Source organism: Ictidomys tridecemlineatus, chromosome 7 (genome assembly GCF_052094955.1).
Source record: "Ictidomys tridecemlineatus isolate mIctTri1 chromosome 7, mIctTri1.hap1, whole genome shotgun sequence".
Lineage (NCBI taxonomy): Eukaryota > Metazoa > Chordata > Mammalia > Rodentia > Sciuridae > Ictidomys > Ictidomys tridecemlineatus.
Window position 1 is genome coordinate 134,520,561 of NC_135483.1, and position 21,713 is coordinate 134,542,273.

Here is a 21,713-nt window from a genome sequence, read left to right on the forward strand (position 1 = left end):
ATTTATCAAGGGATACAATAAACAATTTGATTCTTGGTTAAAAGGAAACAAAAAAATCTCTGTGAAATTCTCAGAATATTGTCTTTAAATCCTGAGAAGACAGGCTACCAGACTCTCAGCTTTTCCCCTATAAGGGGAATTTGGGCTTTTCATTGTTTGCGTAGGCTTTGACTTTAAAGAACTCAGTGGGTAGAGTTTCTCATAGCTTCATCTATAGTTTTGCTGTTCAGAAATCTGTCATGGTTCTTTGGCAGTTCTGTTTTAATTTTTCTCTCTTCTTTCTTGTCCTTTGTGAGCTTATTATACAGCGCTCTTACATAACTTTATATTCACATTAGAACAGACTTTAAAAAATTAATTCATACTGACGTCTTGGTATGGAATATGTATTATTAATGGGTATATGTGCATTATGATTTATTAAAATACATCATATTTAATATACCAAAGTTTCTCCAGAAGTCTCTTTTCAAGAACAAAAAAGATAAGGAAAAAATCTAAGGATATGAATCTTTTGATTAAAAAATGAAGAGCCTGGACACCTGTAATCTCAGCTACTCGGGAGGCTGAGGCAGAAGCATTGCAAGTTCAAAGCCAGCCTCAGCAACTTAGTGAGGCCCTAAGCAACTTAGCAAGACCCTGTCTTGAAATTAAAAAAAAAAAAAAAGTAAATAGGAGCTGGGGATGTGGCTCAGTGATTAAGTACCCCTGGGTACTTAACAAAACAACTACAACAACAAATCAAAAACCCTGCGTGCATGATTGTGTGTGTGTAAGCAAATGCATCCCTTTATTATTTAATTAAAAGATTGTGATTCAAGATCTCTGCTATAGGAATCAACTATAGAATTTCAAACTTGGAAGAAACCTTGGGGGGTTGTTTATTCAAGAATATTATTGAAGGTCTGTTATGTATCTAAACTGCTTGAACCAGGCTTTGATGGTCCCTCCTTCTAAGAAGCTGATATTCCAATGGGGGAGACTGATGCTTTTACAAATTATTATAATACAATTATGCACAGCTGGTTATTATCTGAAGTCATTAAAGTGTTCGATTTATTCTGCCCAAGGAAGGAAAGAAGAGTTACAGTTCAGGGAGTTTCCCTGGGAAAGTAGTATCAGGGTACATTTTGCTACATGGAACTTGACCAGGGTTGTTGGTGGTAGTAGTAGGAGAAGGGATGTAGGAAGACATATCAATAGAGACACACTAAACAGAGGACTGCATGTATGTGGACACAGACAAGAAAAGTGTAGAGAACTACAAGCAGTTTGTTATGGGTGTACATCAACCTGCACAAAAGGAGGTGGGGTGAAATAGGGCTGGGAAGTTAGGCAGGAGAGGTCACCAAGGGTCTTTATAACATACTAGAGTAAACCATGAAAGAACAGTGACATGGTCAACTTGAAGACTGAAAATATGGCAGCAGTATGAAGGGCAGGCAGGAAGGGTGTAGTCCTTAAGCAACAGTTTTCTTTAGTTTCCATGTCCCTTAAAATTATTAATGAACAGGGAGAAAAATATATTTCCTTTCAGGTAATATTCTTCTTTGATAATACATCAAGATTCCAGAAATGATTATTAAATTTAGCTTCAATGTGGAATCTGAAGCCATGTCCATAAGCTTTTGATCAAGCTCGCCTTTTGAATGCATCTTTTATTTAATTATGCATGATTCTGTACCATCATGCATGGGTCATTTGGAAATTATCAGTTCATTGGTATGCAGATCTTCCAAGTTTTGGTAAATTTCATCATATAATACCCAAGAATCACATTTGTTAATATCGCCAGTGATGTCATGAGAAAAGCCATAATGTCTTGGAAGGCTGTCAGGCTCCCAGTGGCAGGTGAAAGTTTTGCAAAATTCCAATTTCCACTTGAAAGCTCCAGTTCTAACATTGACAACAAATGCTGTCATTTGCTTTTCCCAAAGTGACAGGCTTTTCTTTTGTTCATTTTTGAGAATATATGTGCCAAATAACCAAGTCTGAATATCCATCGTTTGTCAGTTATTCTTTCAAGTGAAAATGGTGTTCCATGAAAAAAAAATAAATAAAGTGACTTATTCAGCTCCTGACTCCAATAATCACACAAATGTTTCTGATAGAACCATGGTGCCTCAACATACTCCAGAAATACTTTATGTACTCTTCCACTTTCATCACACAGAATAATACTAAAAATGTGTACTCTTTAGGGTTGAAGTTTAACAAAATTAATATTAACTGTTTCATCAGAGATTTCATGTGTGAACTGGCATTTGTTTTCTTACTTAGAGTGTATAGCAGTGAAGTAAACAAAGACAATTTCTCCAGTTTGAAGCGACTTCAGTAGCTATTTTACCCCCATAACTATTGCACAACCAGTACAAAAGCCCAAACTGTGAAAACAAGCAAGTGGCAGCTTAGCATTATTGTGAAAATATCTTAGATGTCACAGCCCTTTCCTCCAAAAGGCTCCAGTGGCCTCCAGTTACAGAAAATCCACACTTTGAGGAAAGCTTCCCTAGAAAAAAGCAGTTGGTATAAAGGAGCAAAGAGGGCCTTACTACAGCTCTGCTGCTAATGGGCATGGACTTGGCATTGGACCTGGATGCAAGCCCTGGCTCTGCTACATTCTAGCTGCTTTATACTCTTCAGCTTCTCTTGCTCATAGAACTGAAAGCACATCCTCTGCAGAGTCAACAGAAAAATTCCAATGAGAAATTGCACCTATTGGCTGAACATAGCACCTGGAAGATGGTAGGCCATCAGAAAGTTAGGGAAGAAAAAAACTGAGACCAAAGAGCATATTCAAGGCAAGATCATGGAAGAAAGAAAATCAATGAGATTTTGCACTGACTTGATACAAAGAATGAAGAAGAGGTATGGAGTTAGTCTCATTTCTGGATTTTCAGCTTAAGGCACAAGTTGACATTAGCCCAATAGAGAAGTGGAGAAGGTTTGTAAGCATAATAAATTCTGTCTGGGACCTGTTTAGTTTAAGATGCCTGTGGGATATCTGGTAGGTAATTAAAAATATGTGTCTGAGATGCAGGGAAGCTGTCTGAGCTGGAGAAATGTTGATTAAGGGGTCATGGGTTGAAGCTGAATCTGGGAATCCTTTTGACATTGCCTAGGAGAAAAGTGGAAAGGTGAATAGGCAGACCTTGTGGGACTGTCAAGCTTTAAAGAGAGGAAGCAGAGAATATTAGACAGTGAAGTCAGTATGATTACCTGGACCCCAAAAGAGGAATTTCCAGGATGCTAATGAAAAGGCATATATTGGATTTGACAATTAGTCACTTTTTGCTTTTAAAATAAATGAAGAACAGGCCCAAAGAAGCTAAGTAATTTTCACTGAAACATCTACTGATAAACATAAATTGTTGCTTTGAGGCAAAACATTTTTCTGTATCTTCTATGCTTCATTGGCTTCCTATTATAGTTTATATATTTGTCTTAAATATTGCTATGTATGATTTGATTTTGAAGATCTAAGCTGTATGTGAATAATTACAGAAAAATAGATTTATACAGATCTATTTGGTTTCCGCAGCTTACATATCAGTGTGCTATAATACTATCATAAACTTATGAAAGTATATAAAACTGACCAATACAATGAGTGCAAGTGCTAATATTTGCTAATAAATCAGAATCTGAGAAAAGTCGCATAGCAAATATTTGGGATATGCTATGATACTATCAAACCCAAGCTCCTTTTCTTTCCATTAGTTATATGGTCAATGGGTTGTTATCTTGACTAATTTTCAAGAATAGCAGAAAAATTTGCAAATTTTATTGGCTTCTAACCTGTTAAAATCTTTCCCTTTTCCTCCGAAAGACTTTTTTTATGGTTATATTGCAGACAAAATTGATTAGTTCTGGTCTGTTCCCATGGAAACGAAATTATGTTGGAAAGCTGTGAATTTATCATCTTCAAGGTTGGAAAGGTGCTCTATGTCACACAATGTGAGCTATCAGAAAAAAAATTCAAGATGTGTTTTCATGTCCTTATGATGGCAGAGTGAGTTATTAGAAAAAAATGTAGTTTACTGTCAAAGGAAAGATGCTGTTTTTCTTGGTATCAACAAAACAAGCTATCATTGGAAGTGAATAATCTAAAAGAGAAGATGAACCAATTAACTACCCTTTATTAAAGAACACTATTTTTTTCTAATAGAATTTTCATTTAGGACCAATCGTTGTCTTACATTTATCATATATTCTCAGAGAGTGTATGTGACCAACAGCATCATATTTGACTGAAAACATACATACAGCCTTCAGCACACTGCAATGACAACCATTGAACCTACTTCAAGGCATTTTAAATACTACTTTATGTATTTAAAGAGTTCTCAAATTATATCTGGCTGGTGTACCTTTTCTAACCAGATGACTTTAAAGATGAAATAATAATAATCAACAAAATTCTGTTAAATGATTACTATGTCTCCCATACTCCCATGTAATTTATGCATATTAGCTCATTTAATCACCATTTCATGAGATTGATACAGTTATTATTCCTATTTTACAAATAAAGAAACAGGTGAAGATAGGTTAAATAACTTTTCCAAGTTACAAAATTAATAAAGTGAGGTAGCAGGATTTAAACCTGAATGATACAGGAAACAAAAAAAGCCCGAGTTTCTAAACCTAGAAAATAAGAAGAATCTGTGGTAGTGTTTGCTGAGATGGAATTAGGATAAGCCAGTTATCTTATTGGGAGGTTATGTTTAGAGCCCTGTGTGAGGAATGGAGTGTCTAAGCTAAGAAGCATAGTGGATAGCCCTCACCTTCATTTTAATGTAGGAGACAAAGCAAACCAGAGTGAATTAATAGCAAACATAAAACCCACACCTGATAGATGTATTTTCACATGTATGTTAAGCACTTTGGAGTTATTTTAAGGTAAACTAAACGACTAGGCTGGCTGTTCTGTATCACACATGTCTTGCTCTCAGTGTGTTGACAGAAATTCAGCATTATTATTAGTCTGAATAAACACATCAATAAAGCAACTCTTTAGTAAAAATATCACTATGTAATGGCCAAATAAAAATGAAATCTTGACTTTCTTTTATATTGTTCCCTCCATACCAGCTGAATACATGATTATCAAAACATGCATATTTATTAATTTGATAAGAAGCTTTATTTCTGTCTTCCTGTTTATTTCTGTCATACCTCTAAAAAATTAGTAGAATAAGAAAACACAAGCTCATTTCTGTATTCAGAACAATTTTCTGGAAGTAAGAAGTAGATTTTGGAGGTTGATATTTTCTATGACTTTGTCCTCAACAGACGACAACTATAAACTTGAGGAGACAACAATTAATTAATGACAAGAAGTAAGCCAACATTGTAATAGACAAATCAACATTGCTAGCATTGGCTGTTGAAGTTTTCTACCGAATGTTTGCAAACTGAAATAGGTAATATGTTTGTGTTCCCCACATCCATTCCACTCAGTATACTTCCTCCGGGAGATTGGAGCTTAAGGAATAGTCATGTGACTCAATGCAGGGTGTGTATATGGGGGGGGGAGGGGGGGCCCGGTCTGTCAAGTGGATTTCTGTGAAAGATTTCCTTGCTCCTTAGAAAGAGAGAGAGAGAAGGAGACAGCCTCCTTTGTCCTCTGGACCTTTTTGCACCAGGGTATAATAAATGGCACTACTTCAGCCAACTGAGGTTCAACCAGAAGGATGCCATTCTGAGGGCAAAGCTGACACACCGAGTGTGGCAGATCTCAGCGACAGATTTACCCCTGGGCCCTTGATGGATCGCTCAGCTCTTGGACCCAAACAACCTCTGCACTGCTTGTTATGTTCAATAAACATCCTTCTTGACTAAGATACTTTCAGACAGCTTTTCTAGTTAGCAGCGGCTGATACACCAAATAAACAAGTACTTTTTGGTCAGTTCAAAAATGTGGCCAGCCCAGAAGCCAGCTCACAACCAAATAACTAACCACACACTGGGATATCCTTTACCCAGTAGAAGCAGGTGAGCTATGGATCCAATTACCAAATAAATATAATAAAATTCAAAGTAAACACAATCCCAGGTAATTCACTAAATACACAACATGAATGTCCCTCTTAAAAGAAATAAAAAGCTGGGTTAATCTCTTTCTTGCATCAATAGCCTTTGGCATGGTTCCATTCCCTGAGGTCATATCTGCCACTCTTTATCTATTTGTTTGCCTGTTTGGAGGAACAAACTGAGGAGGGGGGGGGGAGGAATCTCACTTCTACTTTCTTTTTTTGTCCTGGTACAGCTGTCCTTGTTGGCTAATAGAAATTTCAATTTACTCTCCACAAACACAAATTTATGGCCAAGTAGCAGTTTATGTACCTCTGATAGCCCCAGTACCGTTTTTTCAGGAAAGCTCCAGGCCTTCTCTGGGAATTACCTCATTTGTTCTGCAGTATCCCTAGAAGAGATTTTGTGTTTTTCTTCCAGCAAGCCACTCTGCCATGAATCCTTGACAAATTTCTCATCGCTGACCAACTCTGATGTAGTTCGGCTTCAGCTCTCTTGCTCCATGATCTGTGTAAAAAGAGACTCTAGTTAGGTTAGCCCAGCATCTTGGCCATTTAGAATGCAGAGGGCACTCTGGCTGTGAGTCCTTTGTTTACTTATAGCCACTGAGCAATAAAACACAGCTAACGCAAAGCAGGATATTTGACCCTCCAAGGAAGTGTGCCTGGCATGTTCCAGGATGCATGGAGCCAGGAGCCACAGACACTGGCTGCTTTGATGCACTTACCCTGTCTAAAAATGTGCTAGCACTCTGTGTTACCAGCACCCTAAGCCAGGGAGGGTCTCAACAAAGCAGAACTAGCCACTTGCCCCCAAAACCAAGCAGAAAGGTGACAGTGAGAATCTGGAAAAGAAACTTAATCAACATGACTGTATTGGGAAAGCAAAGCAAGATATAGCACCTCAGCACTATCTGTGGTTGCTGAGGAGAGCTATAGGGTTAAATAGAGGAAGCACTAGGGCTGAAGACGAGAGGAATGCACAATCTGTCTTGGTGAAACTGTGGTCTGGTTGATCCTTTTCTATTCTGGTTCTAAAAGATGGCTTCAGAGAAGTCCCTACCATTTGAGGGGGAAATCCCCATTTGCTAGTCAGGATGTTTATGCATTAGACCTATGATTCTGGAAGGGGGCAATTCAGTTCCCAGGAGATGATTGCTCCTGCTTAACGGGCAGTCTTGCCATGGGCAGACTCAGCTGAGTAGGGCAATGACTGGAGCCTGAAACATGGTGCTGCAAATCTCGCCTCAGTCTTGGGGCAGAATGGGATATGATAGGTAGATTTAGGGTGAATAAAATATGTACTACTAGATTTTAGATGAACGCTCTTCAAATGATTAATATGACTTTGTGCAGAGCCAAGCAAGGACCTGATCCAAAATGAAGGCAGAAATGCCAAGCTCTATCCTGCTTTTCATTCCCCATCTGCAGGCCTAACTGAAGAGTTGTTGCTTTTAGCAAAAGCAGTTTCTCTAAGTCCCTATCACATTGGGGTATCTTTCTGTTTGTACTTCCTTCTCTTCTTGCTGGTCCTTTCTTCTTCCCCTTTGGTTCGTTTCCTCAAATACCTCAAAGACCAAAGAGGCAGAGTAGGGGAACATATGCTCCACTTCAGTGCCATGGGTCATTATTCTAGTTCTTTTTCCTCTCCACCTAAAACACAATTCTATTAGCTCATGAGGATAAGACAAACAAACTTCATTGAATAGCTCCTAAAATTTTAGCATTCTAAAAAAACAGCATGCTAAGTGAAATAAAATTATTATTTTGAATATAACAACTGATATCAGTCTCCTCTCCATTTTAGTCATTATTGATGGCTTAGCACAGATAAGCCAAGAACGATTATTTCAAAAGACAAAATATGTGATTCAAGATCACAATTGATATTTAAAATAATATTTACTACAATTCACTTATACCATGCTCATAAATTTAATTGGTCATGAATTCTCACCAACAAATCTCTCTTGACCACTTATTATGATAAAAAAGAACCGTTAAATCTCATATTTTAAACTTTATACAAAGTGTATTAAAATCTCTGTCTCCAGAGGAACTCTCCCTCTAAGTCACCAATCTTTTCTCTATTCTATCACCAAGGACAGAATATTATTAACACCTGTTAGTGTCTTGCAGCAACTTAGAGTCACTTTATCACAGTGTGAAAGTGACATCATAACCTGGCATCTGCCTCTCCCCCCGACCTCTCACTTTGTGGTAACTCAGGCATGAGCCTGCCATCCACTGCCATATGATGTTGAACGTGTTTCTTAATCAGTCCAATTTCTTGTTCCCCATATGTTAGTGGGAATTATATCTAGCAAAATAGGATACTTAGCATTAAATTATGTTTTAAATTACTACACATGTGTACATATACACATGTTTATATGAATTTAGTTATATCATAATGTTAGGGGATAGACAGATGTGAATGGTCAGAATGTGAGGTGAAGAGAATGATTCTTCACCTCACTGGGCCTACTGGGCTGACCCCCCACAGGCTTTCTTTTCTAAGAAGCCATTTACCTGAAGCCCTGCCTGGCCTAAATGGACAAGATGTTTCACATTCCTCAGCAAGCTACCTGTTGACTGCAGGAGAAAAGCAGGCCCCAAAGAATGTTGATAAGAGGATCCCAAGTTACTTGAAGGAGGAGACTTTTGTGACCAGATCCTGGTACTCTTGGAGATAAGGATAGTTCTTCCTAACCATAAAATCTGTAGGAATCTATGACTAGGAATCTAATTAGAATCTGTTAGCATGGGTCAATGTGACCTAGACTTGAAAGTCTAATGTCACTCTGCTATCAGTCAACAGTCAAAAGGTGGACCTAGGTGGGACTCTCTGGAAACTTCTCTAAGATCCCCAATAAAACTAGAGTGTAGGAAAGGCATATTGTCCCTCTCCTCTCTGAGAGGAGCCACTCTCTTCCTTGAGAATGTCCCCTTTCCCTTTTTCCTACCCCTTCAATAAACTCATGCCTATTATTTTGAGTGACATGTCTGAAATATTTCTGACTTAGTCGTAAGAATCAGGGTTTGAAGAGGAATCTTTCATGCTGCCTCAGTTTCTCAGGAGGCCCTAGCTCTAAAACGATAACTGGCATAAAATAGGTTTTCCATAAAAGCTGGAGGTTTTGATGGCATTATTAGAAGTAGCAATAGTATATCACACTTATTTTTTTTATACCTTTATTTATTTTTACGTGCTGCTGAGGATTGAACCCAGGGCCTTAACCATGCTAGGCGAGTGCTCTACCGCTGAGCCACAACCCCAGACCTTATTATTTTTCTTTAGAATGACAATAATTCTAGTAATTTTACACATCTATAATAGATTTCATCTGGAATGTCCCCAAAGGCCTGTGCATTGAATGTTTGTCCCCAGCCCATGGAATCTTTAGAAAGAGGAGGGTAGTGGAAAGCTAGGTCATGGGGTTGTATCCTTGAAAGTAATATGGTTAGCTTGTCTTTGAGATTAGAATTTCAGTATATTAGTAATTTAGGGCAAGTTCTTCATTCCACAATTGAGGAAGTGGTAACTCCACAGCATAACCAAGGCTTTACTCTAAAAATATTGACTCACACCACTCTTCCTTTTCCTCTCTTTGCTTCCTTTCCACTGTGAGGTGAACAAGCCTCTGTCTTGCACTCTTATCATGATGTACTGTGTCACCAGAGGCCCAAAAGAAGTGTCCATGGACTGAAGCTTTTGAAACCATGAGCCAAAAATAAACCCTTCCTTTTTATACGTTGCTTTTCTCAGGTATTCCGTCAAAGTGATGAAAAGCTAACACACCATCAGATAGACCCATGAATTAGAGATTGAGTATTACATTTTTAAATAAATTTATATCCATTTAATAAGTTTTAGTACCCTCTATTTCATAGCTACAAGCTTGATAAACATTACTTCCCTAGATTTCATGGAACATAAGTAACTAGATTTTAAATACTTTGGCCTCCTGCCTGACATGTAGTGAGAATGACATTAAATAACCAAAACCTCATGTTGAATATATTTTCTTAAATATTTTAGAGGTCTTCACTGGGGATACAAAGGGGTATGAGGTAGGAACTTCTGGTTATCCAAAAGGGAATAAGAAACTGAGTAGGAGCAAGACAACAGACATTGAAAATGCATTCCAGAAGGTTCTGAATTGCTTGAGAAATGACACTTTTCTCCCCATTTTTAAGAATATCACTGATTTACACACTAGAAAAAAATACATCTTATGGCTTGGGCTTGAAATGGGAGAGAGTGTTTGCAATCCCGAGTGCCCACTGGGAACAGTCATTTCTACATACAGCTTCACACTCTAGCTGAGCCCTCATGCTCCAAGCTTCATTATATCTTAATAAGATTTCTATCTCACTCTTCTTTAAAAGCAGGCCATGGCTTACATATTAATTATAGCATAAAATGAGGCTCTTTAAAGCAGTTCAGAACTTCGGCATCCAAATTACTTGAGCTACTTGTTAAAGATTCAGATTTCTAAAGGGAAGTCCGGGGCAAGTCCCTAGGATCTGCATTTTTAACTAGCTTCCCAAATGAATTCAGTGTACATGGTACATGGACTACAATTTGAGAAAGGAAGCTATGGAGGGAAAGAGTAAAGCTTACTAGAAATATTGTATAAGGACTTGACATTATCAAGGCTGGAATTAACCTCTAGTGTATCCAGTAGCTAGGAGAACATAGAAGCACACTGGGTCACAAAGATTATTTTATTTGAGGAAAAAAACTAAACAAAAACAATTCTATCAGTCGTATGTGAAAAAATAAGCTTATTCCAAGAACTAAACTGAAAAGAAGTTTGCTTAGAACCTAGCATGAGGAACATTCGGTAATATGCTCAATAGGTATCTTACATTCAATTTTGCAGACTTATACGAGATTTGTATAAATCTTATAAATCAAATAAGTCTTCTACCATTGGCTAAAATTAAACTGAAGTGAATTGTATTTAGAGGGTGATAAATTGTTCAGAAACTTTGTTTTCAGGTAATCTAATATGTGTATTGAACTCAGGGATTCCCCCCAAATGGTTAGCTTTTCTTTGAGATTAGAATTTCATCATTTCAGTAATTTAGGAGAAGTTCTTTATTCCACAATTGAGGAAGTGGTAGCTCTAAGAGCATCACCAAAGCTTTACTGGAAAAAGGGTAAGTGATACCAGCTGAAGAATCCTGTAAAAAGTTGCTTTACTTTATTTCTTCTTAATTGATTCCTATTTTTATCATTAATGTTATCACTAATATCAGCAAATAAATTTTTTTAGAATTTTCTGAATGTTTTTATACCTTTGTGTGTTATTTTCATTTATAATATTCTAGTCTTCAATGTTTTTAGGTTTTTATTTTTATTAAAGCTCCATTAGTTTTAGCATCATTTTGCTTCTTTTTTTTTTTTGTATTCTTCATAATTGTTCTGGGAGTTGATGTTACTTATTTTTCATCAATCTATTTTGTCTTCTTTTATGCTGACCATGCCATATACCTGTTTCAGAATTTTTCATATCAAAACCATTTTCTCTCATGCAGTGGGCTATACAACTGCCTCCTTAGCATTCTGTGCAAGGGCTAAAACAGATTCAAGGCTGCTCACCACAGAACTCACAGGCCTGGCCCTCAGGTCCCTAATAGTGATTCACACAAGGAAGGGTCCACTTTCCTCAACCCTTGTAACCAGAAAACAGTCTCATCTACTGCCTGCTCAATTTTAACAATAAATATCTTTATCAAGCAGGAAATTTATTTTTTTCCAATTATTTACTTACTTATTTTTACAGTTGATTTTTTTTATTTTTCATTTTAGATATACGTGATAGTAGAATGACAAGCAGGTAACTTGGCCAAATCACCAAAATATCATGCAGTACTAGAATGCTGTCTAGGAAAGAAGTCAAACATCCACTCCTCATGTGTTTCAGCGAGTCTTCTTTTAGCAAATTGACCACCTCATGGTGGTCTGTTACCTTAAAATCTGATATTTCTTTAAGTTGTACAAAATTCATTCTTACATTTGATTTTTTTTTGGGGGGGGCGAGGGGGGCTACCAGAGATTGTACTCAGAGGTACTCAACTCAGCCCTATTTTGTATTTTTATTTTAAAGACAGAGTCTCACTGAGTTGCTTAGTGCTTAGCTTTTTGCTGAGGTTGGCTTTGAACTCACGATCCTCCTACCTCAGCCTCCTGAGCCACTGGGATTACTTTTCTTTGGTTAGCTTTTCTTTGAGATTAGAATTTCATCATTTCAGTAATTTAGGAGAAGTTCTTTATTCCACAATTGAGGAAGTGGTAGCTCTAAGAGAATCATCAAAGCTTTACTCAAAAAAGGGTAAGTGATGCCAGCTGAAGTTTCCTGTAAAAAGTTGCTGGAATTAACCTCTAGTGAATCCTGCACCGTTCACGCCAGGCCTCATTCCTACCTTTACTCTAAAAATGTTGAGCCTAGGGGACTCAGAACTAAATGTACATTTTTAAAAAGTAATTTCATTAACTCATAGTCTTTAATGCACTTATCACATATATTTCTTTCATTTTCCTTGTCTTGAACTTCTAATTGTGCAAATTGTAGACAACTAGTAATATATCAGCTTACGTCATTTTTTTAGAGAAGTGTGATATACTTAAAAATAAATCCTTGTAAATATGTGATTAAAATAATTTATTTGTTCTGAAGCATGAGTATACACTTCTTATAAATAACCCATTTTCTCAAGAACTAATTTTGCAATAAAATCTTGGAAGCACAATATCCTCAACCTGGAAAGGATATTTCAGTCCATCTAGTTTTACCCATCTGGTTTATAGCAGCGATTACTAAAATTTAGCATCAGGATCACCTGGAGGGCTTTTGTTAAAACACAGCTTTCCTGACCCCACCCTAAAGTTGCCTGTCAGTAGCAGCTAGGGGTGGGGCTCAGATTTGCATTTCTAGCAAGTGCACAAGTGCTGCAGATGCCCAGGGTCCCCATTGCCACCACTGCTAGCTTAAGGAATTGAACATTTTGTATTTTTGCAGTTAGAAACATTCATATGGGTCATGCTGCTCTCATTTTAGTGATTTCTCAAGGATGACAATCATGGCTTCTGCAGTCTCATTTATTCATTCATTAATGTCCTTGATGTAACTCCTCTGAACCTGAACCTTGAAGTGATTTGTGGCAGTATTTCAGAGAGGGCTGCAGTAGCTTTCTATTTCCCTGCTTTCAAACTGACTCCCATATTACCTAATTTCATCTTACCAGTCAGAGTGATCTTGTCATTCTTCTGCCCAGAAGCCCCTAGTAGCTAGCTGGAAAAAAAAGTCCAAAATCCTTACAGTTGCCTGCAAGTCATCGTGAGCCCCCCTTTCAGCTAGCTAGTTGAACTTACCTTGCTTTCCTCTGCTCCTCCCTCACTCACTGGCTCTGGTTGTCCTGTCTCCAAGCGCCTGGAAGTACTCACAGGTTTTTCCACCCCAGAATGCTTTTTCTCTAGTAAGCTGAATGATCAACTCACCTTCTTCAAGTACTGACAAAATTTCCCTTCTTCATGAGAACTGCTCATATTTCTTTTCCAATTATCTACCTTCCTTGCCTTTTTTTATTCTAAATCACTTATATTATATGACATAATTTACTTATAGTGTTCACTATTCACTTTCTGTCTCTCTTAGATGATACATAAAACTCACAGGAATATTTTGGGGGACCCCATTTTATTCAATAATGAATCCCATTTCCCTAAACATAGTAGGTGCTCAACAAATATTTTTGACTCACTGAAATATTTAATTTTGGTTTTTCAAACAAATTTTGATATTTTTTTTTAGATTTACTATTAGAATATTTATCCCACCCTTTTTGAAACTCATGTAATCTATTTATGGGAACATATTTTATGATAGCAATGTCTAGTAAAAACTGAAATATCCAGTAATGAGGAATTGGTTAAGTAAATAAGGTAACTTATTTTTTTTCACAATGCAACCATTAGGTCAATAAAATATAAAATCTTTCAATGTAGCAACAAGAAAGTCAAGTTCCCAATAAGTATCTTATGCCCTAATAATATATTCCTGTTTAATCTTGATCAAAATACATACATTAAAATCCTGTTTGTTGGATGCTGTGGCACATGCCTATAATTACAGTGGCTCAGCAAGCTCAGTCAGAAGTTTGAGGCCAGCCCCAACAACTTAGCAAAACACTTTCTCAAAAACAGAAAAGGGCTGGGAATATATCTCAGCTGTAAAGCTCCTCTAGTTCAATCCCCAGTACCTACGTACCTAAAATCCTGTCTACCTCAAAGATAGTTGTGTAATTCTTTTATTTATCAGACTCTCTTCAAAATAAAGCAGAGAACTGAATGTTTCACTCAAAATATTCCCGACACCAAAATATCTTAAAGAAGTAATAATAATAGTAATAGAACACTGCTTAAGCACTTGCTGTATGCCAGGCTCTGAATACTTCATTTAATATTCACAATGATCATATATGATAAATATTATTGGTGTCCTCATTTTGCAGATAAGAAAAACTTAAAGTTCAGAGAAGTACCCTGTCCAAGGCCACATAAATTTAATATTTTATAATAAATGTTGTTTCCAATTTCAATGATATTTTCCTTTGGAAGAAGTAACCAAAGCCGTGAAAACAATTTTACCAATATTCTTCTCTGGATCTGTCTTTCATACTCTGCCTATATGCTCTTTTTAGTCAAAGTGATGTATGTGCCATTCCCTAAAATTCCCCAGTCTCTGGCATTCAAAAATGTTCCCCTAGCCTAGTATATCATTAGCCAGCAATCACTGCTTTTTAAAATCCTGCCTACACTCCAAGGCCATCATACACCAATTCTGAGTCATAAGTAATTTCCCCTTGCCCTAAACTTTCCTGGCTCACTTATATTGTTCTTAAAATTCATCCATGGCTTATAATGTTCTGTCTTCTATTGTTATTGAGTAAATGTCTTATTGTTTCTATAATTACTGTTAAATTCCTTGAAGACAAGAGCTTATCTATTGACTACTCACAACACTAAGTGGGAAATTATTAGGTATCTGTTGAATATAATTACCTAAAACAAATTCTACAAAATTTCTGTCCAATGTGATATACACTGACTACATGTTGAAACCATGCACTTAGAATTTGAGTTGGTGCCAGGTTTTGAGATGATAATATTTGGGGCATATGGTCTTAAATAAAATTCATCACTAATGAAATAAAAAAATTCTGTTCTCCTTTTCCTATTTTTGATGTTAGCATCTAGGAAATTTTAAAGTACATATGTGGGTCTCATTATATTTTCATAGGAGGTGCTACTTTTATATAAATCTTCCCCTACTCCATTACCCTCCTCCACAATTGAACAAATGCATGATTGATAAAAGGGCAATTCCTATTTTAGGTGCTCCAAAAGGGAAGGGGTCTCTCTGTATTGACAGTTTTCTATTTTTTTTTTTAAGATTGTTGCTTTTATCCTTAGGTTATAGGATTTTGGATGAAGAAATACTACAATGAAAAAAAACTCTTCTGTCCTTAAGAAAACATTCTGTGTGTGTGTGTGTGTGTGTGTGTGTGTGTGTGTGTGTGTGTGCGCGCGCGCGCGCGCGCATTTAAACCTGACTATAACCGAATTATAGAAAGCTTTCTATTTTGAAGCAGACTGGCACTATGACAAATAGAAAGCAAACAGCATTCTCAGACCGATAGCCAATCCTGGATCCACCTTACCCTCAACCATAAGAGCAAGCCCTGGGAGTGGCCCTCAGCCGCAGTTCTCCTGCTGCTGGTATCCTGTGCTTTAGGCAGTTTCTTCCCAGGCAAACACAGACTGTTTACTAACTGTAATCAAAATGACAGCACACTGTTTTCACAACTGAGTGCTGAGAGTTGATTGCCTTTTTTTATCTTGGCAACCTGAGGGAAATTTAGAACTAAGATCTTGAGGTACAACTTGCATTTCTTCCAGATGGTAGTGTTGACCCCTCCACAAATTATCTGCGCTTCCTTGGAGGTTTAAAAGACAGAGGGTTAGGATTTATGTAGCATGAGAGGTTTCAATCACTGCCCACAGATCAGTGCTGGTGGTAAACTTCACTGGAGCACAGAGTGATGTAGGAGATTCTGGATTTCATCTGTCATGTGATTCTTCATTAGTGGAAACCCAACTGCAACCACAGGAGGAGGCCTTGCGTATTAAGCACATCCTGTGAATAGGCAGGTCACCTCAAGAGGTGCCCCAGAAGACAGGGTGACACATCAGAAAATCATGCCCCTGCCCCATGCTGTTTAGAAACAGGATTTAACAAAAAGATGGGAGAGAGAGACAGAGAGAGAGAGACAGAGAGAGAGAGAGAGAGCGCAAGGGGAAACTAATTGTAATTTAGGCAACCTTTATTCTAGACTTGCCCCTGCTGTCACTTGCTATGATATATTGAACACTCAAGATCTCAGGTGTGAAGTGTCCACATCTGAAATAAATGAAGGGAGCAGAGGGAAAGTGACCAGTTAATTTATAGTGCTTCTTTTATCACTAAAACTCCAGGTCAGTGTCCAGACTTGACTCTGTATTTATCTCCTCATGAAGAAGAGTCTGAAGGCACAGAAATACCCCAAACCTTGAACAAGGGTGACTGGATCCTTCACCAATCATGGTACTAAGGTGGGAGGGCTACACCTATTAAAGGATATCTTTAAATTTAGAAGACTTTGATAAACTGGATGCTTGCATAGGTCCTCTCTATCTCAAATTGAAACTTGTTTTTCATGAATAAATAATTGAATGCCTTGAATACAGCATAGGTTGAAGGCTGATTGCTGAAAAGAACTGTATCTTGAATCCTTTCTAATTATAGATGTTCAATTCTATATATCTGATTTGCTCATGAAATGGTATTGTTAAAAAAAATTTCTCGGGGCTGGGTTGTGGCTCAGTGGTAAAGCACTTGCCTAGCATATGTGAGGCACTGGGTTTGATCCTCATCACCACATAAAAATAAGTAAAATAAAGGTCCATCAAGAATTAAAAAAAAAATCTCATCTTAGAAACTATGCAAAGTGCAATTTTTAAAAACTACAATATTTTAAGGGTGATTTTCAGTGAAATGTAACCAGACCCTTGGTTAAATCCCCTTAAAAACAGCCTATTGAAACAAAGACAATGCAAGGGGGAAAAAAAAAAGTTATTGCTAGGATCTGAATCCAGGACCCAGAGAGTCCGTGTTTTTCCTTTAGTCATGGAGCATATCATTGGTACCAAAATAGAGCAAGGGACTGCGAGCACTGCCCTGATTTAGGTGTGATGATGCCACTTACTGCAGCAGGGAGCGCAGAGTGGAAGGTCTCTGCGCATAAAGGCAGGAGGGACGCTGTTCAATGCTCAATTCTTTTGAAGCCAAAGAAGAGCCACAATTCTACAAGGTAAGGGAAAATTACATGTGATGCAAAACCTATTTTAAACAGGGATTATAGTGACCAAATTGCTAACAAAAGCCAGAAACAGTGGCCTGTCTCCACCCTTCCAAGGTAGAGGATCTAGTAAGTGAGGCACACTGGCTAGAGAGGGCAGCAAAGTTGAGAAAACTAAGATGAGCAGAAGGGGAAAGAAGTCAGGTAGCACAGATACCCTACCGAGTGCCAAGGACATGGGTGATTCAGGGTTCTAACAAAATTGTCTGTGCAAATGGGACATTGAAGTTGCTCATTCTTCAAGTGCTCCCCCTCCTTTTAAAAAATTAATAGAGTCTTTTTGTTAAGAGCTATTTTAGGTTTGCAGAAAAATTGATGGGAAAGTACAGAGAGTTCCCACATCAGATGCCCCTTTTATGTCTTAAATATTTAGTCTTCATATTTTTTATTCAGAAAGAAATTAAGAGACTAAGTAGAAAATATTTTGTTATGCATAAAACTTCCCCCAAACTTTCCTGAGAGTTGTGGATTGTTGAAAAAGTATTTATTATTTTCTGGTTAAATTGGTTTCAGAGTGTTGTCTGAAAACTGACACCATTGTGGTGCCTTTAGTGGGACATTCAAAAGACTTGTGTCTGACAATGACTAAGGATAATTTTAAGGTACCAAGTAAAAAATCATATCTTACAAATGTATACAAGAGGTAGTTCACCACTGTTGTGGTTCTTTACTCTTCTGTGTTAATTTACATGAAGATATGCATCATATTTGATTTGCTCTCTCACTTTTTAAAATTTTTCTTTTTATAGTTGTAGATGGAGAGCATGCCTTTATTTTATTTATTTTTATGCAGTGCTAAGGATCAAGCCCAGTGCCTCATGCGTGGTATGCAGGCATTCTGCCACAGTGCTATAGCACCAGCCCTGTGCTGCCACTTTTAATTAACTCTTCAATATTATGCTTTCTTTCTCAAAATGTACTGGTCAAAAATTGGAAAGCTTTCCCCAAAAGGATCAAGTTGGCTCCTATGGTTATCACCAAGTTGGTGGATGGGAATGGTTGTATCAATAATAAACTATTCAGTCTCTATACTTATTTGAGCCTTTTCAGGCTTTCATCCTTATGAATATATTACTGTCATATCATTTATATTTTCATTGTGGACTGCCCAAATATTTTGTGTATTGTGGGAGGATGTATTTTTTTTTTAAGTAAGTGATCTGTCTCAGTATGAGAACCAAACATTGTGTCCTAGACATTTATTATAATGCTGGCCCTGAACATGATATTGTGTTCCTTCTGTTTGCCATAGAAGCACCAGGAAACTGCTTTAAAATATAGATATTCTCATCCTGAGATTTTATAGATCTTGTCTATATGGTGATAATATTACTGACCAGACTGACAGAATGTTAGAGATGGTAATGAAAGGCTAGTTAAATGGTCATATTAAATGATGATCCTCTGAAGGAAAGACTAGGGTGGAATCTGCTCTCAAGGACATAAAGGATTGTTTTATTAATGGCTCCTATGGTTTCCTCCCCAACTGTGGAAAGGATTGCGGGGAAACCAACGCGGAAAATCAACGGAGGTGTTAACCCAGGAAGTGTCTCCTTAAGGAGCTGAAGACGCTGACTCATGTTAATAATGGAATTCCTTTTAAGGAGTGAAATTAATTATTAATTGGACTTAGCCACTAGGTTAATTCACTTCCATCTAACAAATATCACTCTTTGAAAATGTATTTTTAAATTGCATTTTTGGCTTTAAAAAAATTGCAGTTTACAAAAACTGCCTTTTTAAAATCTTCCAAAGATTACAGTTGAAAAATACTGGAAATCAAGTGTTTTGTCCAGGATGATCTGGAAATTCAGAGTGTCTTTCAATAGACTTGCTCTTGTTTGATTATTTAAGACTTAATTCTCAAGACAGCAATTTATATACAGAAGAAAAACAAGGGTGAATTCTTGATTATATAAATTGAAATTTACTGATTCTTACTTAAGTATGTACAACTGTTTGGATGGTTACTTTGAAAATATACCATAAACGGCACCTGGCTCAACAGGGTTAGGTGTAAGAAATCAACTATTTGAAGTATAAAATTGCTAAACATAGAGAATAAACACCAACTTGTTCTTTTCTACTGCTTCTTTCCTATAAGTGTATTTTTTGTTTAATTTCTTAAGTATCTTAATACCTTTACTTAACAGATGCCTACTCTTAGCATTTTGAAATTTTTTCAAAAGTGATTTGTCAGCTATTCTTCACTTCTTCAGCTACATTTTCATTAGCTTCTCTCATTTTTCTCCACCTTCCTCCGGTCAATTGATTCTCAGACCTGGTTGCCTATTTGAACTTTTTTTGTAGAGCTTTAAACAAAACACTGACACCCAGGCTCAGCCCCAGAGAGCCTAACAGAATTGGTAGACGGTGGAGCCAACATTGCTCTTTTCTGGGCTTCCCAAGTGATTCTAATGTGCATCCTCAGCTGTGGGCCTCTCTGAATGAGCTCCTGGTGTTGTATCACTTTCTGTTTTCCCTCAGAATGTCTGTGCACCTTTTTTTCCTTTAAGCTGGTAGTTTTTAATCTTCCTGTCATGCTTCAATTATTAAAGTTTTATAAATTTTTTCTTAGGTCATTTGGCTTTTTCTTTCTGACCTCTTATTTATTGGCCAAGAAGTTCTTATTCCAAGTACATGTGTTTGATTTGTATTCTTATCAAAAGTTACCCAGGTTTTATGTCAATGGAAGATTCACAATAAGATCATGAATTACAATTTTGCTTTTGTTCCAATGCTAATGGTCTATATGAGTAAATATGTGAGGATTAATAGTAGAACTTGTTGCAGTTGTTTAAAACGAACAGTAAGAACGGGTTTGGGGGGCTGGTAGTATAGCTCAGTGGCTTAGTGGCAGAGTGTTGGCCCAGCATGCATGAAGCTCTATGTTTGATCCCCAGCACTACATAAAGGAGAGAGAGAGAGAGAGAGAGAGAGAGAGAGAGAGAGAGAGAGAGAGAGAGAGAGAGAGAGAGAGAGAGAAAGAGAAAGAGAGAGAGAGAGAGAGAGAAATCATTTAGTAGGCCAGGTGGGGATGTAGCTTATTGGTAGAGCACTTGACTAGCATGTTCAAGTTCAATCCCTAGTACTGTAAATAAAGAGACAGAAGCACCAAGAAGGAATTTACTTTAATTGTTGTCATTGCTGACAATGATTAAGATAATATAAAGTATTAGAACTTGGAGGCCACATAGGTCTGGAGGATATGTAAATATTCTATCAACAACATTTTTCAATTTCACAGATAAAGGACTTATGTACCTCTAAGTTTTCAACTTTAAGGATGAATCTCAATAGTTTCAGAATACAGCAGGTGTGAAGATATAATATATGGAACCAACTAACACATCAGGAACAAGATATCAACAGCAAGGGAAGCCTTAATAGCAACAGAAAGAAAAGGAAGGATCTATGATGTTAATTAAACTTCTGTGGTGATATAAATGTTAGCAGGAAAACAGAATCCTGGGAGGTAATGTGTGGACTATTCAGGAATTTGAAAAGAAGAGATAGAGAAAGGGTTGGCAGCAGGTTGAGGCTAGAGTACTAGATAAGAAACCTGAGCTCCAGCGGAGCTGTGCCTCCAAATATGGTCAAGCCATTTCCTTTCCATAAAGTTTATTTTCCCTCACTGGCAGGAATATTAGTTGGATTCAGAAAAAGAAACTGACCACACTGTGACTGGATTCTGCCAATAGCCATACTGCATCAGATCTACCCAGGATTAAGTTCAATAGATGACCACATTCAACAAGAGGAGATTTCTACTAAAATTCTGGACTTCTCAGGTTTTTCAGAAAAATCATTGCATTCACCAATTTAGGTTCTGAGAGGGAACTTGCCCTTTTTAGCAAGAGCTTGAGTTTTCTGGTTCTTCAGTTTTCAGCCTGAGTGGCTCCATTCATTTTTCTCTGATTCACTTGGCCCTGTAGGAGTTTGGATTTGTTTCCTCTAGAACTTATTCTTCAAGGTCATTTCCAACCCTAATTCCATGTTAAAAAAAATGCCCAGAATACTTCAGCCCTCTTTGGTTAGGGCAAACAAAAATAACTTAAGAAAAGTAAACATCACAAGCAAAAGCACCAAGGAGACAGAGAAAGTAACAAATAGACCACCAACTCGCAAATAGAGGCTAAGCTCACAAAGACGTCCTATTAAACCTTATGCACCAATATGCTGGTGTTCTACTCCAGAAGCACAATGTCA

At 37.3% G+C, this 21,713-nt stretch overlaps 2 protein-coding genes across 8 annotated transcripts in view; one reads left to right on the forward strand and one right to left on the reverse strand.

Annotated features, from left to right (window-relative positions):
* The window catches only part of LOC101973180 (sodium channel protein type 3 subunit alpha), a 110,146-nt gene that overhangs the window by 83,463 nt on the left and 4,970 nt on the right, over positions 1–21,713 (reverse strand). For all 7 annotated transcript variants that reach the window (XM_005315721.5, XM_040294404.2, XM_005315717.5 and 4 more), the window contains exon 2: positions 6,407–6,543. The gene's annotated coding sequence lies outside the window, so the exon portion shown is untranslated. The remainder of the gene's footprint in view (positions 1–6,406; positions 6,544–21,713) is intronic.
* Positions 17,378–21,713, forward strand: part of LOC101972145 (sodium channel protein type 2 subunit alpha) — a 208,214-nt gene continuing 203,878 nt past the window's right edge. Inside the window, exon 1 of the mRNA XM_078017511.1 lies at positions 17,378–17,456. The gene's annotated coding sequence lies outside the window, so the exon portion shown is untranslated. The remainder of the gene's footprint in view (positions 17,457–21,713) is intronic.